Consider the following 18,861-nt stretch of genomic DNA (forward strand, 5'->3'; position numbering starts at 1 on the left):
TATAAATTCATATATATATAATCTGGATAGAAACTTTTTTTTTTAAGTTTATTTATTTATTTTGAGAGAGAGCTTGAGCTTGAGTTGGGGACAGGGAGAAAGAGGAGGAGAGAAAATCCCAAACAGGCTCCACATTGTCAGCATGGAGCTTGATGTGGGGCTCGAACTCACAAACTGTGAGATCAAGACCTGAGCAGAAATCCAGAGTTGGATGCTTAACCGACTGAGCCTCCCAGGCACCCCTATTTATTTATTTATTTTGAGAGAGAGAAAGCATGTGTGAGGGAGGGGCAGAGAGATAATCCCAAGCAGGCTCCACACTGTGAACACAGAGCCTGACACAGGGCTCGAACTCACTCAACGTGAGATCATGACCCGAGGTGAAACCCAGAGTTGGAGGCTTAACTGACTGAGCCACCCAGGTGCCTCTAGATAGAAACTTTTTTATTAAAACAAATTTCTTTTAATGTTTATTTTTGAGACACACACACACACACACACACACACACACACACACACACACACACATGTGAATGGGGGAAGAGCAGAAACAGAGGGAGACACAGAATCTGGAGCAGGCTCCAGGCTCTGAGCTGTCAGCACAGAGCCCGACACGGGGCTTGAACCCGTGAACTGCAAGATCATGACCTGAGCTGGTTGGACACTCAACCAACTGAGCCACCCAGGCACCCTGATGACACTTCTTTAAAAGTTTTTTTTGAGAGAGAGTGAAAGTGAGTGCACATGCACAGGTGCGAGAGCAGGTGAGGGGCAGAGAGAGAGGGAGAGAGAAAATCCCAAGCAGCTTCCCTCCTGCTGTCAGTGCAGAGCCTGACTCGGGGCTCAATCTCTGGAACCGTAATCAAGAGTTGGACGCTTAACTGACTGAGCCACTCAGGCGCCCCTGGATAGGAATTTTTTTAAATAAAAATGAGGTTTTACATACTATTCTGCTGTTTTTCTCCTAATACTCTATCTTGAATATTGAAGGTCATTACATCACTTCTATGCATATGTAAAGAGAGTCTGTGATGAGCCTCTGTTTACTCCTCTATAAAATGGGGATAACAATTCCTTTCTTCAAAGGTTAAGATGAGAGTTAAATACATTGCAAATGTGCTTGGCACAGCTTATTGGATACTGGGTGATAGAGCCCACTACATCACTGAGAAAAAGCAAACCCTGCTTACATCTTGCATTCTTTGGATGGAATTGGGGGAAGGGGAGTGTGAATTACAACTTTTCACAGTGGATTTTTATTTATTTATTTTTAATGTTTTTATTTATTTTTGAGAGAGAGGGAGAGGGAGAGGGGTAGAGAGGGGGACAGAGGATCTGAAGCAGGTTCTGCGCTCATGGTGCAGAGCCCAATGTGGGGCTCAAACCCATGAACCATGAGATCATGACCTGAGGCGAAGTCGGACATTTAACCAACTGAGCCACCCAGGCGCCCCTTCACAATGGATTTTAAAAATCCTTTTTTCAGTGCTGAGTAACATTGAAATCTCAAGCTGATGCATTCAGGTTTTGATTAGGACTTTTTCTCTGGACTTACTTTTATTTATTCAGCTGTGGGAAAATTCCTGAAGCCAGGTATGTGGATAGGAAGGTATGTCTGATAGGAAGGCTGTGACCTGTGCCTGCCCTTCATGGGGGTGCCTCTTGCCAGAGGGGAAAGTCAGCCCTTCTCAGTACAAGGGGAGATTCAAACCTCCTCTTTGAACACATCCCCTTCCTGCTACCTACTTGTCTTTTTTCACGCCTCTCCTTCCCCTTCCAGCTCTGGACTATACCCATGCCATGTCCTCCCTTCCTTCCTATAGTCTCCCCTTAACACCTCTTACTTGTGTAAACCCCAACCCTGGATTAAACTTTACTGTCCCCTTTCTCTGATCTTGCCTTGCAACTGATGGATTCATTTTAAATCCATGCCCTTTAACCTCTGCGGCTGCTTGGCCTCCTTCATGTTTATCTCCGTTGTGTCTCATCCAGTCTCCCCATTGACTGCTGTAAACCTCGTCTGCTGTCCTCTGGCCTCCAATCCATTCATAGGCTCTCCCTCCTAGCACTCGATCTGTTTCCTGCCTTCCTGGGAAGGCGGAGGTCCTGTGGCTTGAACTGCCCCCCACCTCATGATTTCTCCCCATCTTTGCTGTCCTCTCCCTTGCCAGAGCGCAGCCTTAACAACCTTCCCTTCCCGCCTCCAGAAACACTCTCCTTCAAACTGGCTGTGGACTCTGGAGCCAGAACTTCTGGCTTCGAATCTCAGCTCCTCCTACTGCTAACTTGGGGGAGTTACTTAGCCTCTCTGGGCCCACTTTCTTCATTGCACAATATGACTAATAAAATCGCCTCACTGCTATGGTTGCGGGGTAGGTGGCATTTAACTCTGCTGCCTGTGTTGGCAGTGCCTGGATACGCATCGGTTTTTATGCCCCTTCTCTTCCTTGCATCTCTGTCCATCCGTCACCTTGGCTTCCCCCCCTTGGCCTGCAGGCATGCTCACCTTCCTGCGAGCTCACCTTACCCCTCCTATGAGCTGCTGTCCGTTTCTCTCCGGGATTCCACTGAAGCATCAAAGCAGAGCCCCACCTGCTGCTTCTGCCATCTTGTCAACCCTTGGCATCTTCCCTCACTCCTCTGAAACTGAGCCCAAGCTCACTGGTTTCCTCAAGATTTACCCACTTTGGATTTCTGGGCCACACGCCACCCTGGTTTTTCTTCCTCGTCGGCTTCCCAAATGTGACTTTCTTCAGGAGTTTCCCTTACACTCCTCCTCTGCTAGCTCTTGCTTCCCACCCCCAGTACCCACATGAATCTGCACCTTTAATCTTTGGGTCTCTCCCCTGTCCCGGGCCCACCTTTTCCACTATCTGCTGGGCCACACTCTCCGGGTGAACCCCTAGTCAGGCACTCGGCATGCCCAAGGATGAACACCCGTTCCCTTATTCCCAAATCTTTTTTCCCTCCTGATCTTTCTAACTCACTGGTTGTCCCTACCACTCTAGTTACCCAGGTTTGAAAGGCTGGGGCAGCTGACCCCTCCCTCTCCTTCTTGATCCAGTGCTTGAACGGAGTAAGTGTTCAGCAAACAAAGGGTGAATAACCAATGGATCCCACAGGTTGCCAAGTCCTGCTGTTTTCTTTCCTTCTTTCTCTCTCACTCAATCCCTTTCAACTCCTACTGCAGCCACTGTGATAGACATTTTATATACTTCACCCAGTGAATCTGTATAACCTGGTAAGGAGGAAATTGTATTTTGCCCGTTTTACACGTGTGTGGACACCATGGCTGGGGGGTTTAGGGAACTTGCCAAACACAAAACAGGTAAGCGGCAGAGCTGGGATTTGAACTCGGACCCACCTTCCTCCAAGTCCACACTCTAATCTTCATGCTGTCCTCTAGCAATTCTAGTTTCAGGCTATGCTGTAAGCACTGAGTAAGCACTGAAGCTGAATACTGTGCATGTACATGAACACATTTCTCTTGTGCCTATATCGGTTGTGTGTTGGTGTTCTATTTGCCCTACCGCTACCCAAACTCATCGCTGGTTGATTTCAGAGTCTGTTCTTGAGCCTTGGTATTTGCTCCTGAAAGGCTTAACTGAGCCCAAGTCCCTGCTGTGAAACGCAAGGGCCCAGAAGTAGGACTGTGAACGTATTTTCAGGTAGGGCATGTGTTTCCCTTCCTCTGGGTCTCAGTCTCCTCATCTGTACAATGAGAGAGTTGAACCAGTTAATTACAAAGCCTGTCTGACTCTTAGGCTCTGGAATCAGCTTCATGGTTCTGCCTACCGGGGCCTACTGTGTGCTCAGCACATGAGAGGTATTGCTGGGCAATGCACACAGACCATAAGAGGCATTGCCCTGGCTGTCAAGGAGATGACAGAGTTACTATGGGAGACAAAGCAAACATTCAGGAAACTGCCAACAATGTAAGACATTATGTAATTATGCCTCCAATCTCAGATTATATACATTTGTGATGGTTCAATAAAGGAGAAGAAAAGCTTTTGCTCTCTTAAAAGAAAAAAATGCATAAAACGAGCAGTTAGTGAAAAGCATTACGTCTGGCCAGACCTCTTGTCAGAACTGCTATATTCTTCCCTCTCGAAATCATTTGTTCATTCTGTAAATACTTATTGTCCACTAACGGCCAGGCTCTGGGGACACTACCCCCAGCCACGTACACCTCCCCCGCCTCACTCACTGCAGTCGGAGTTCTATCCAACACTCAGCTTTCATCTGGTTCCTGCCCTGCTGTAGAACCTTTGCTGGTTTCCTACTGTCTACGGAATAAACTGAGCTGACCTCCAGCCTCGCCCTTCCCATCCTCTGCCCCCGCCCTGCAATCTGGGCCTGGTTTGCTGGCCATTCCCCAAGCCCATCACACATACTTTCATGTCTGAGTTAGAAAGCTGCTTCCTCCGTCTGCCCGGCGAGCTTTTATTCATCCTTCAAAGCCCAGCTCAAATGCCATGGCTGCAATGCTCTTGCGGTCCTTCGTAATGCCTTCGCCCGCCTCTGTGACACTGTATGGCCTTGTTTAGGTCTCTGCCTTTATTTATTTATTTTTTAATTTCTTTAATGTTTACTTATTTTTGAGAGACAGAGAGAGACAAAGCATGAGCGGGAGAGGGGCAGAGAGAGAGGGAGGCACAGAATCCGAAGCAGGCTCCAGGCTCTGAGCTGTCAGCACACAGCCCCACACGGGGCTCGAACTCACAAACTACGAGACCATGACCTGAGCCAAAGTCAGACGCTTAGCCGACTGAGCCACCCAGGTGCTGCACTCTGCCTCCCATTTTGGAATGTGAGTTCCTTAAGGGATCTTTATTCCCTGTCTTAGCCACTTGTGAATCCCCAGAACCTAGCCCTGTGCCTGAACAAAGATTTCTCATTATTGGCTGACTGAACACCATCTGTAGAGGCTGATCTTTGAACAGGAAAGGCTCCCCTTGCTTCCCTCAAGCTGCTGGGCTCTTTCATTTCATGCCTTGGGGCCCCGAGAAGGTGACAGGATGATTGAGAAAGCGTCACTGTCTCTTGTCTCCACACAGTAGTGGGGAGACTCAGCCAAAAGGGCCTCACTTTGGCCCTGGAGGGGGGATTTTAGAAACAGCGGTGGAAACCACACGTGGCACAGGGCTGTGGTGAAGGAGGCATTTGTGTTGGGCTTGGCAGGCAGGGGGTTCTGGGCTCCAGAGCACAAGTGGGTAAGTATGCTGGGCAGGCTCCGTGCTGCACACACCCGCTGAGGGGCTGGGCCCCAAATGCCTTCTGGTCTGGGAAGAAAAGGAGGCATTGTGTGGTCTGGCTGGGCTCCAAGGGAAATATTCCTGTTGTTCTTCTATTTTAAACTGCTCTCTTTTTAAAGAAGGAAAGTCCAGAAGTGAAAATTTCTCTCCCACTCCAACACATCCTGCCCACCAATTTCAAATCAGTTGCTGCTTTGAAAATATTAATGAATCTGTTACTCCATCGGTTCATTCATTCAATTACTGTATCTTTAAGGAGCACTGCTATGGGTCAGTCTGTACGAGGCACCAGGGAGCCAATCCTTGTCCTTCTAATTAATTAATTTATTTATTTTTATTTGGAGAGAGAGCATGAGCAGGGGGGAGGGGCAAAGGCAGAGGGGGAGAGGGGGAGAGAGAGAGAGAGAGAGAGAGAGAGAGAGAGAGAGAGAGAGAAAGAGAGAGAATCTTAAGCAGGCTGTATGCTCAGTGCAGAGCCCAACTCAGGGCTTGATCCCACAACTCTAGATCATGACCTGAGCCGAAATCAAGAGTCGGATGGTCAACCGAATGAGCTACTGAGGCATCCTTTCTCATCCCTTTTAGATTCTATTCCTGATTGCTATGTGCCCATATCCTTGTGGAACACGGCCCCACTCCTTCTGTCAGGCCTGATGTCCCTCTGCTGGTCGGCATTCCAACTTCAAGGACTCCATTTGCCCGTGCCTGTTCTCTGCCTCTGCAACCAGACCTGTATTGTACCTCCTTGCCGAGACCTAAGTTACAGCCTGCCACCCTTCCCTTGACTCAGCCCTTGCAGACAAGTGTGGACAGAGCCATGCCTCAGTCTGGGCAGTTAGAAACTTAGGCAGGAAGACCCACATTCAACCCTAGCTCTACCATTCACTTTCTTTGTGACTTGGACCAAGTTACTAAGCTATCTGGGCTTTGGCTTCCCAGTCTGCAAACCAGAACAAATAATACCTGACGTTGTACACAGATACACAGAGTCTTTGGGAGAAGGAAAAGACAGTAGAGTACCACTTGACACACTGCCTAGAATACCATAGGCAACTCTCGATAAATAATAACAAAGAACAATTATTGAGCACTTACTAGTTGCTTCCTTCCCTCAGAAATAACAGCAACCACAGCTTCTGTTTGAGTGTTTTCTACATGCCAAGTGCTCTGTTAGGTATAGGCATGTTGCCATCTGAACAGCCTTATAAAGTAGATGGTACTATTTTATACCCTTTCAAAGCTCAAGGAAAGTGGCTCAAAGAGGTAGAGTGACATGGCCAAGGTCACAAAGCTTTATAAGCATGGGAGCTGGGAATCGTGCCAAGGTCTGTTGGACTCCCCCACTCCCATCCCTTCTCAACCAGAGACACCCATCATGTGCCTGGCTTCTTGGTTCTGGAACCAGCCTCATAGCATCTCCTGAGAAGTTGTTGGAAATGCAGATTCTCAGGCCCCACCCCACACCTACTGAATCAGCATCTGCCTTGGACGAGATCTGCAGGAGGTGTATATGCACAATTCAGTTTGAGATGCACTGAACTATAGTTCACAAAATGTTTTTTAAAGTAGGTTAGGTCAGGACTTCTCAACTCTAGCACACATAAAAATCACATGGAGGGCTTGCTAAAACAGAGATTCCTGCCCCAGCGATTCTGATTTTGTATCTACTGTTTGTTCCATTCCTATATATTATTTTTACTTCAGGGGTCCCTCTGAGTAGGTATAGTGGGTTTGAGTGGGATCCTGGCAAACTCCTGGCTCAGGCCTTAGCGCCAGATGGCTCGTGATTTATAGCTGCTGGAGCCGTTAGGGGAAATCTGGGCTGGACTGGGTCCTCAGTCACCGATGGTAGCATCCCCCTACTTTGGGGGAAACTGGCCCACTGGCAGGGAGGTGCATCTCTCCCCCAAGTAATACCAGGCAGGACCCATGGATTCCTGCATCAGCCACTGCAGTGCCCCACCCCCCCTCCCTTCACCATGCCTAGGTGAAGAACAGAGAAGCAAATTTAATTTGTAACTTAAAACCCTTGTATCTGGCCTGACAATATGTGTTTCTAATATAAATTTTGACAGAAGGCTAGATCTGCAAAGAGCATTTGCTCTGAAACTTGTATTGGTGTAACTTGACCATTGCTATCTGGTTAAAAAGCAATTAAACACCTCAAGACTCTTCAGAGCTTTCAAAGATTATTTGAAGAGTAAGTGTGTTGTATTGATTAAATAATTTTAAGTTAATTAGAAAGTCACTGCATTTCCCAGCTTATTCCTTTGCAAACAAATTTATCTTATTTATAGACCTACTGCATGCCAAATAACGTTGTTTATATTTTCATAATCATGTGACACTTAAGGAGCATGGCTGGTGATGCAATTTAATGCTAAGATTCTTTCACTTGCCTAAATCTTTCTGTCTGGTTCCTTCCTTTTGTATTTAAGCACAACTGGCAACTTGTTTCGTAGATAGTCACAGAACTAGAGTCTTTAAGCCAGAGAACACTGTGATCAAGAGCGTGGTCAGACACACTTCAATCTGAGTTCCAGGGCTGCCATTTACTAGCTTTGTGCCCTGAACCCATCATCTGTGAAAAGGATATAAGAGCACCTATGTCGTATGGTCAATGTGAAATTAAATAAGTGATCATTTGTACAATATCAGATAATGTCTGACTAATAACAGTTATTGTTTATAATAATAACAGTATAATTATTCATGATAATGACGATGCCTCAGTTTTCTAATCTGTAAAATGGGTGTGACAGGGACTAAAACATATAAACGTGTGAGTATTCAAAACTTCTTTGCCTGTGGAGACTTCAAGTAATTCCCTTCTAAGACAATTTCTGGCATAGTTTTCTTGGCTCTTGCCCCAATTATACAGATTGGGGTCACCCAGTGATGAGAAAGCACTGGACAAATGGAGCCAATATTGGGATTCCTGGTGATGAGGGGAGAGAGAGACTGGCAGAGGATGGGTAAGTAGAGCCCAGAGGTGAGGGAGGTGAATGAGCTGATGAGCCAGGTGGAAGAGTTCAGGTATGAGATGATGGGAAACAGAGCACCCGGCTGCTGGAGCAGTTGCTTTGCTGGAAGTAGATAATGAGAACAGGAGAGACAGGAAAGGAAAATTTTAAGACTTTGTCTTGTGCTAAGAATGCACTTCCTCTTTGGTGTTTTCTCTAGAGACTGCAGCGAAGGTTTGGACTGCCTCCAATTCATTTTTTCCTGCTTAACTGTTGTTTCATTGAACACAACCATTGAGCTGAGGCTGAGCCATGAGGTGGCCATCTTTACCGGGTTTATGGGGAAGTCATGACAGTGCTGTTCCAGTGCTGAGTGTGGACGAGTAGAGGACTCATTCAGAGGAAGTGCTTAATAGGTGTTGGTGACTGTTCTGTCATTAAGCATCATACTTTTCCTGTAGCCAGAGGCTGCAAGCAAAGGTCACCAATAGGATTTAGCACCTGCTCTCTGGCACTCTTCACCACAATAATGCCATTATCCCATGTTTAAACTGGGGACCGCCAGCCACATCGTTTTTAAAGAAACCATTCATTTGATAGCCTCCAATACCACACTGCAGACCACTGCCTTCGGCATGAGGTTTATAAAGGAAAGCACTCGATCAGGAGTCTAGAAAATAGAATCTGACCTTCACCCTGCTGTGTGGTGTGGACAAGTCAATGCACCTGTTTCCTCATTGGTAAATGAAGATGATGTCCCAGGTCCTTTTTGTTTCTCTGCTCCCAGCTGTAGACGATCAGCAGGAGGGATTTAGCACCTGCCATCTGCAAGGCCCTAGGCGCCCTAAAGCAGACCTAGAAGCATGAAAGGGGGACCTTGCCTTAAAAAAGGCCCCATAATTGAGCTGGATCTTTATTGTGTTTGTTGTTAGAGTTAATGAACAAGTCTGCCTGTGCTGTGCTCCAAATGCCCAACCATTTTGTTTCATCTTTGAGCTGCAGTGGGGTGATAACAAATATGGGATGTGAATTTTGGACACACCTTTTTTTTACTTACTTTATCCACATTAAAACAAAACAAAATAAAACCCAAACCAGAACAGTATATGACCTTTCTTTGTACCGCTGATGAAGCACTGGCAATAAATCCCATCTTCTTCAAGGACAAGTTGAAGATGATAGAAGTTTTTCTCATTGCCTCTCTCTGGTTCATGTCTGATGATGCCCAACCTTTACCCAGCTGTATGCCACTGAGGCTGGATGCTCATCCTTGTCTGACCCCCATCACATACGCCTGCTTTTCCTTACACTGTGCCTGCTAGAGGGGCAGGCGGGGTCTTGTGAAATAATAAAAAGTCTTTCAACTTGCCTGAAAAATCTGGAAACATCACTGGTTCCACCCAGGTGTCTGGAGATTACTTATCAGGCTCAGTTTGGTTTAACTGACTTTCTTGAATGTGCAGGCTGTGCCAAGATAAATCTTCCTCCCAACCCAGAAGGCAGATGCCACAGCCCACGCAAGCCCTAAAGTGTCTGCACCTGCGACCCATGTTCTGCAGCCAGGCAGAAGTCTGTGAAGGTTTCCGCTGGATTCTGACCAGGGACAATGATGCTGAGAGTGGGGGCCGCCCAGAGAGGGTGGGTGCTGGAGGGTGGGTGTGTCTGTGCCTACCCTGGAGACGCTTTCACTGAGGTGACCCAGGAGGGAGGAAGTGAGGTTGAATTCCTTGGTTTACTCCAAGTGGTGGTTCCCAAGCTCTTTTGACTGTGGCCCAACCTGGCTAAGCAAAAAACCTTGTGGCTCACTGAGCCCACTGGCTCCTACTTTCCAATGGGAAAGAATCTGTAATAACAAAGGATGAAAGGGGAAGAGAAAAGTAATCAACATGGTCATGCAGCAAATACTCAGGACAAAACAATCAACTGAAACTCCAGAAAGTAGGGTTTGGGTGCCTCTGTCGGTTAAGCGTCCGACTCTTGATTTCAACCCAGGTCACGATCTCATGGTTCATGGGTTCCAGCCTCGCGTCAGGCTCTGCACTGACAGTGTGGAGCCTGCTTGGGATTCTCTCTCTCCCTCTCTCTCTGCCCCTCACCCACACTCTGTCTCCCTCTCTCTCAAAATAAACATTTGAAAAAAACCCCAAACAAAAAAGAAACTCCAGAAAGCAATCTACAAGCAATATAAATTAACAGAAAAGAAAGCAATTAAAACCCAAACCAATGCTGACGCTGCATTCTAGCAGTCAAGGGTCATAGTTGCAAACAAACAACAGAACTAGGCTTATGGAGAGCTTATGTAGAAGAGCAATGTATTAAAAGATGTTGAGTCACTCCACCACACTCTCCAGAATCACTTGCCTGCAGCCCTTCCTTTTCCAGGGCACTTTCTTCCAACCTGAGGTCTGGCCTGCATGCCTCTCTACCTGCTGAGCGCAGGTCCCATGACTGAGTCCTAACTATAAAGGAGTCTGGCACCACAAATTCTGGTTGCAGCCTTGGGGAGGTGCAACTCTTAAGGAAGGAAATAACCCAAGCATAGGAAGGGTGTTCACAAAGTGCTGGCTAGCCCAAAAAAGCAACAAATATCTTCTGTATTAACAACAAAGCACCCTCCTGAGAATTGCGGGAATTTCAGCTGTTGGCCTGTGTGCATACATGGGAGTTTGGCAGTGCTATTCTGTGATGGCTGGAGGTCACACTTCTTTGTGGAACAGAGAATTAATGTTCTCAGGAAAGTCTTTTTTTTTTTTTCCAACGTTTATTTATTTTTGGGACAGAGAGAGACAGAGCATGAACGGGGGAGGGGCAGAGAGAGAGGGAGACACAGAATCAGAAACAGGCTCTGAGCCATCAGCCCCGAGCCTGACGCGGGGCTCGAACTCACGGAGTGCGAGATCGTGACCTGGCTGAAGTCGGACGCTTAACCGACTGCGCCACCCAGGCGCCCCTCTCAGGAAAGTCTTGTAGTGAACTAATTTTTGTTTATGAATGCCAAGGCTTATTAACTCTCAATAACTCACTTATGTTTCTAGCTCCTTATAAAAATGAAATCCCATGGGGCGCCTGGGTGGCGCAGTCGGTTAAGCGTCCGACTTCAGCCAGGTCACGATCTCACGGTCCGCGAGTTCGAGCCCCGCGTCAGGCTCTGGGCTGATGGCTCAGAGCCTGGAGCCTGTTTCCGATTCTGTGTCTCCCTCTCTCTCTGCCCCTCCCCCATTCATGCTCTGTCTCTCTCTGTCCCAAAAATAAATAAACGTTGAAAAAATAAATAAATAAATAAATAAAAATGAAATCCCACGTATGGGGTTTCTTTTCTTTTTGGGGTGATGAAAATGGTCTAAAATGAGATTGTGGTCTTTTCAACAACTGGTGCTAGGAAAACTGAATGTTCATAAGTAAAAGAATAAAGCCAGACCTTAATCTTAAACCACAAAGAAAAATGACCTCGAAGTAGATCAAAGTCCTAAACTTAAAAGCTAAAACTAAAACTTGTAGAAGAAAACATTGAGGAAAATCTTCATGACAGTGAATTTGGCAACAATTTCACGGGTATGATACCAAAGCACAGAAAATATAGACAAATCCGACTTCATCAAAATCAATAACCTTTGTACATCAAAGGACAATATCAAGAAAGCAAAAAGACACCCTACAGAATGGGAGAAAATACATGCAAATCACATAGTTGATAAGTTGTTAATATCCAGAAAGAACTTTTACCACTCAACAATGACAAAAAACAAACAATTTTGCCAATTCAAAATGGGCAAAGGACTTGAATAGACATTTCTGTAAAGAAGGTATACTAATGGCCAAGAAGCACATAAAAAAGATGCTCAACAATCATCGTCAGTAGGGAAATGAAAACCAAAACCACAAGGAGATAACACGTCACACCTACTAAACTTACTAGGATGGCTGTAATAACTTTTTTTTAATGGAAAACAAAAAAACCCCACAAATGTTGGTGAAGATATGGAGAAATTGGAACCTTTATGCATTGTTGGTAGGAATGTAAAATGCTGCAGCTTCCTTAGAAAACAGTTTGGTGGTTCTTCAAAATATTAAAAATAGAATTACCATATGACCCAGCAGTTTCATTCTTACAGAAAAGCAGGGACTTAACCATACATTTGTATACCAGTGTTCATAGAAGCATTATTCACAACAGCCAAAAGATGGAAGCAACCCAAGTGTCAGTTGATGGAAGAACGGATACACAAAATATGCTACCTATATACAATGGAATAATATTCAACCATAAAAAGAAATGAAATTTTGATATATGCTAAACCTTGGATGGACCCTGGAAACATGCTAAATGAAAGAAACCAGACACAGAAGAACAAATATTGTATGATCCCATATATATGAGGTACCTAGAATAGGCAAATTCATAGAGACAGAAAGTAGATGTTACCAGGGCAAGAGGGAGTGGGGAGCTATTGTTTAGTGGGTTACAGAGTTTATGATGGAGATAAAAAATTGGGGGCATAGTGGTGATGGTGACAGAACATTGTGAATGTATTTAACGCCATTGAATTCTACATTTGCAAATGGTTAAAATGGTAAATTTTATCTTATGTGTATGTATTTTAGCACAATTTTAAAAATCAGGTTGTGGCAATGTTTGCATAATTCTGAGTACACTACAATTGTTGAATTGCCCAATGCATATGAGTAAATTATACGGTATGTAGATTACATAACAAATAAAGCTGTTTAAGAAAAATCCTTTCCAGCTCTGACAGTTTCTATGATCCATCCATTTATTCGCGTGTTAGTTGAGTTCCTATCATATCCACTGTTAGGAATAGGGTGATTAATAAATCAAACACAATCTGTGCCCTTCCCTCACTTAAAACATTGTGGGTTTACAAAGTAATCCTAGCTAACATTTATTGATTGTTTATTATATACAGAGCATTGGTACAAGCATTTTACGTACGTATCTCACACGGTCCTCACAACCATGGACTGAGCTGAATAGGAAAATTTGCTCAAGGTCACATAGCCAGGATTTGAACCTGGTCTGTCTTACCTCAAAGCCTGTGCTCTTAACCATTCATCATCATATGTGTCAACTGGGTTCCAGCCACCTGGAATTGGGGTCTTCCTGGAGACCTGCCCTGAGGCCTGCCTGACAGGCTGCCTGATCTGGAGGCACCGACGAGAGAGCTAAAGGTGACGTGGAATGACCTCCAGGAGGGAGTGAGTTTGGAAAATAAGGCCTAAGTCGAGGGAATCTTGCACAGCCATTTACAGTAATCATTATAAAACAGATATGACTGTATTTTTTAAACGGTTAGGTGATAGAATTTTAAATATAAAATTGAATTCACAATTGAATTTATACTATTATGTTAATAGCTAACATATTTACTATAAGTTGAACACAGACTATATACCAGTCTGTGTTCTAAGTGGTTGACCTATATCATCATCTTTAATCCTCCATGACATGTAGGGTATATTACTATTCCTTTTTTTACAAGTGAGGCAGCTAAGGCACAGAGAGGTTAAGCCATGTGTTCAAGGTTACACAGGGAGTGGCGGACCTGGGATTCTAGCCATGGCTTCTTGACTTGGAGCCCAGACTCTTAACCACCATAGAACTTGCTCTTTTATTATGTTAAGATACACAGGGTGCCAGGGTAGTTCAGTGGGTTAAGCATCCAACTTCAGCTCAGGTCATGATCTCCCAGTTCCTGAGTTCGAGCCCTGCCTTGGGCTCTGTGCTGACCGCTCAGAGCCTGGAGCCTGCTTTGGATTCTGTGTCTCTCGTCTCTCTCCGCACCTCCCCTGCTCGCCTTCTGTCTCTCTCAAAAATAAATATTAAAATAAAATTATGTTAGGGTATGCAAAGTAGTTGGACATGAAACTAGTTTTTATCGAGATGGTAGGATAATGATGGTTTCCCACCTTTTTTCCCACAAATGATTTTTTTTATTTTCTAAGAATATATCATAATAGTGATTTTTTTTTATACCACGAAAAGAAATCTCATGTCACTTTCATCTTCTTACTTCATCGTTTTATCTGGCTGTATTTGATTTGGAAGTTGCTGTGCGTGTGCACACACTAAGCCAGCGCCATGGAACAGGTGGACAGCGTAGCGGGAGATACCGGCAGGTGTTGGAGGCGCGGCTCCTGTGTGGTTGCAGCTGCCCCGACTGCTGCCATCTTCCAGGGAGGTGTGTCCCCTTCTCATCACATGCTTACCAACACTGACGCTCTTTCTTTCTTTTTAAAATTTTTTTAAAGTTTATTTATTTTTTTGGAGAGAGAGAGAGCACAAGCTGGGGAGCGGCAGAGAGAAGGAGAGACAGAATCTCAAGCAGGCCTCACACCATCAGCGCAGAGCCCGATGTGGGGCTCAAACTCACAAACTGTGAGATCAGACCTGAGCCGTGATCAAGAGTCAGACACTCAGCCAACTGCACCACCACCCTGACGATCTTTCTTTAAAAACTGTTTTTTCCCTACCCTATGACCCAGCAATAGCACTGCTAGGAATTTACCCAAGGGATACAGGAGTTCTGATGCATAGGGGCACTTGTACCCCAATGTTTATAGCAGCACTCTCAACAATAGCCAAATTGTGGAAAGAGCTGAAATGTCCATCAACTGATGAATGGATAAAGAAATTGTGGTTTATATACACAATGGAGTACTACGTGGCAATGAGAAAGAACGAAATATGGCCCTTTGTAGCAATGTGGACGGAACTGGAGAGTGTGATGCTAAGTGAAATAAGCCATACAGAGAAAGACAGATACCATATGGTTTCACTCTTATGTGGATCCTGAGAAACTTAATAGAAACCCATGGGGGAGGGGAAGGAAAAAAAAAGAGGTTAGAGTGGGAGAGAGCCAAAGCATAAGAGACTCTTAAAAACTGAGAACAAACTGAGGGTTTATGGGGGATGGGAGGGAGGGGAGGGTGGGTGATGGGTATTGAGGGGGGCACCTTTTGGGATAAGCACTGGGTGTTGTATGGAAGCCAATTTGACAATAAATTTCATATATTGAAAAAAAACAAAAACAAAAACAAAAACAAAAAAACAGTTTTTCCCCCTAACTTGTAAGTCGTTGTCATACCATGGTTAACAGCGGTGCATAAACTGAATTTGAATCTTGGTGCAGATAGTCTTGGTACCTGGGCAACGAACTGCCCTGAGCCTCGGACAATGGAAATAACAGTACCACCTTATAGGGTTATTGTGAAAATCAAATTGGATGGTGTTTGGAATGGACCTACGGTGCCTGGCACAGTGTAGGGTAAACAAAGAGTATGGCATTTTGATGTTATCTTGCTCCTTTTTGATTAATTCGTGTGGTTAAACATCTTTCGAATATTAGCCGTGAGTACTTCTTCTTTTCTGAATTGCCTGCTCGTGCCTTTTCCTCATTTGTCTCTTGGTGTCTTGATTTTATAGTGCGTTTGGGTGAAGGACTGAGAGCATTCCGGGAGGGTCTTTTCTCTGTGGCCCCGATGCCTTCCATTTTCTCTAGGGAACGTTTCTCACTGGTTAGTGAAGACTCCTCTCTCCTCGAAATTGGCACTGTTCCCTTCCTGAGAAATTCTCATCCGCTTTAAAGGGTCAGTCTTTACAACCGCTGATTCCCCCTGGACAGCTGCACCCGCAGGTCTCACGGGCATGATTTCTTTCCCCATCCGTTTAAGTTGTGTTCCATCAGAGTAGCCATGGTCAGAACCCACATGCTCAGAGAGGCTCTGTTTCAGCAGCATGTGTACCTAACCAGTATGCTCCAACTCGGCCCCTGTCATCACACAGGCTGCCAAGTAGCTGACCTTCCTGAGCAAAGTGCAAAAGCCTAAGGGACTTCTTAGATAAAAGGCACATTCTTAAGATAGTTTCATCTCCTTTCCTTTTTGCCTACATGTCCATCTTGCCTCACGTGGAGAGTCCATTCTTTTCCCATCATGGGGCAGACGGGATCTAGGCCATAGAAGTTGGATGTTTCTAAACTGCAAAAGGAGTCAGTCTCCCCTCAGCCAAATGATTCTTGCCAGAAAAGTTCTTGTGAATAAATGTGTTTGGTGTGGGGTATTCTCTGGATCGCTTGGTGGGAACATAAAGTTGTCTACTGATCTTAAGACCTATGTCTGGGTGAGGCATAGGGGTGGGGGCATGCCGGTATCCCATGGCCCAGAGGCCCTGGAGGGGGGCCTCCCCAAAGAAGCACAACCCCCTAGAGAGTTGTGGGGCTTTCCCATGAAGACCTTCCCTAAATGCGAAGTCACCCTCTGCGTGGACAGAACCAGCACTGAAGCTTCCATCAGGCTGCCTGGCTGAGAGGAAAGGGTGTTAGACTGCGAGACAGAAAATCTGGGTTTGAGTCGAGGCTTTGCCTTTTGTTAGCTTTGTAACCTGGGGAATGAGCTTTGTGTCCTCATTTGGAAAATGGAGGGTAACGACCCTGGTTCTGCTCACCTCCCTGCTTGACTCTGGAGTGAAATGAGCAAAGTGGGCAAGTTAGAAAGGCATAAAAGACAAGAATCTCTCCTCTTAGAGACATGGCGGTCAGCACAGTGTCTGTCCCAGCATCTCACGTGGAGGCCAGAGAAATGAAAGGGCTCCTTGTCTCCAGAAAGAGGTCTGAAGAAGAAGAAACTACATTAGGAGTATGTGTCTTTTCCTGTGGGTCTCCTGTCCTGGCATCTGAGCCAAGCAGTGGCACTGCTGGGGGCCTAGTATTTCCTTCCCTCAGTCTGCCGTCTTTTTAAAGATTGTTTTTTTTTTTTTTAACATTTATTTTGAGAGAGAGAGAGTGCACATGTGAGCAGGGGAGGGGCAGAGAGAGAGGAATAGAGAATCCCAAGCAGGCTCTGTGTGCACACTGTCAGCACAGAGCCTGATGTGGGGGCTCAATCTCACAAACCATGAGATCATGACCTGAACCAAAATCAAGACTCGGACGCTTAACCGACTGAGCCACACACAGGTGCCCCTCTGCCATCTTTTTTAATCTGGTGAGAAGCTTGGAGTCGGCTAGAGAAGCAGAAATGCTGCCTTGGTACTGAAGGGAGTATCTGGAGGGGTCACCTGTGTTTATTTTTTATTTTTTTATTAAAGTTTTTTTTAATGTTTATTTATTTTTGAGAGAGAAAGACAGAGTGTGAGCAAGGGGAGGGGAAGAAAGAGAGGGAGACGCAGAATCCGAAGTAGGCTCCAGGCTCCAAGCTGTCAGCACAGAACCCGATGCGGGGCTCAAACTCACGAACTGCAAGATCATGACCTGAGCCGAAGTCGGACACTCAACCAACTGAGCCACCCAGGCACCCCCACCTGTGTTTAGAATGGTCAGTATTGTGGATAAGTTCAGTTTCACAAACCTGACATGGCCTCTAGCCTGTGATGCTGGTCAGGGACACTAACGCAGAAGCAGCAATTAGAATTCAGGTGATACTGGCTGCGGTAGAAAGGAGACAGGAACAGTGGAAGCAGGAAGGCTAGCCACTGCTCTTGAGGGGATGCTGAGTGGAGCTTGGTGGATAGGCAGGGACTGGCCAGTGGTCCGGGTAGAATGGTGGATCTTGAAAGAAAAGTACAGTTCTGGAAATAAGCCTCTCATCTCCATACTGGATAAGGAAGAATTTCTCCCTGGGAGAGCAAATACGAATGCTTATCTCCAACACATAGATGAATCAGAGGGGAAGAATGGGTGGCTGGAAAGTCGTGGGACCCAGTGAAATGGAGAGCTTTTTTTTCCACTCTGTCTTGCTGAAATGGCATGTGCCTCTAGCCATTCTCTGGCCAATTTGGAGAGGATGGTCAGTGATTATTTTTTTAATGCTTGTTTATTTTGAGAGACAGAGCAATCAGGGGAGGGGCAGAGAGAGAGGAAGATCGAGGATCCCAAGCAGGCTCCATGCTCTCAGTACAGAGCCTGATGTGGGGCTTGAACTCATGAACCATGAGATCATGACCTGAGCCAAAATCACGAGTTGGACGCTCAACCAACTGAGCCACGCAGGCGCCCCAATCAATGATCATTTTAATCTACCAAAGAGGCTGTTTGCTCCTTAGTATATTTTTCCATGTGACCTCAGAGTTCAAGGCATATTTCTGACTTTGTTTTTATTCTGATGGTTTGGTCTGTGTACTCAGTTAACACAGAAATCCTTTCAGCAGTTGAGAAAGGTGAATGCTGGTGTTCCACAGCCTTGTCCATCACATCCACCTGTGCCCTTCCATAAGTCTCTTAACCTTCCTCTTGAACAAGATGCTCTAGAATACAAAGCAAGTAAGGAAAATAAGGAGCGTGATCCAGTGTAGTAGGAAAAACACAGAATTCCACCCCCCAAATACTCATTTTAATCTGGATTCACTCCGAGGTGAGCCAAGAGAAGTCACTTACATGTCTGTCTCATTTTCTTCGCCTGTATAATGGGGATGCTCATCCCATCTGGCTGCCTCAAGCTAGTTTGAGGATAAGTGGGATTCAGAATGTTTAGTGCTTTCCAAGTGTATTGGGCTGGATTCAGGCAGCATTTCAGGGTGACACTCAGCTCTGGCATCAATTTCAGCGTGGGTTAGACAGGAATCTGCCCTGGTCTTTGAAGCGCATCTCGACAGGCAGTGTCTGTGAAGGTCAGAGCTGCTTTGACAT

The sequence above is a fragment of the Lynx rufus genome, unplaced genomic scaffold (assembly GCF_022079265.1).
Source record: "Lynx rufus isolate CCGP_SWC_20201006 ecotype Redwood Valley unplaced genomic scaffold, mLynRuf1.p SCAF_2, whole genome shotgun sequence".
Taxonomy (NCBI): domain Eukaryota; kingdom Metazoa; phylum Chordata; class Mammalia; order Carnivora; family Felidae; genus Lynx; species Lynx rufus.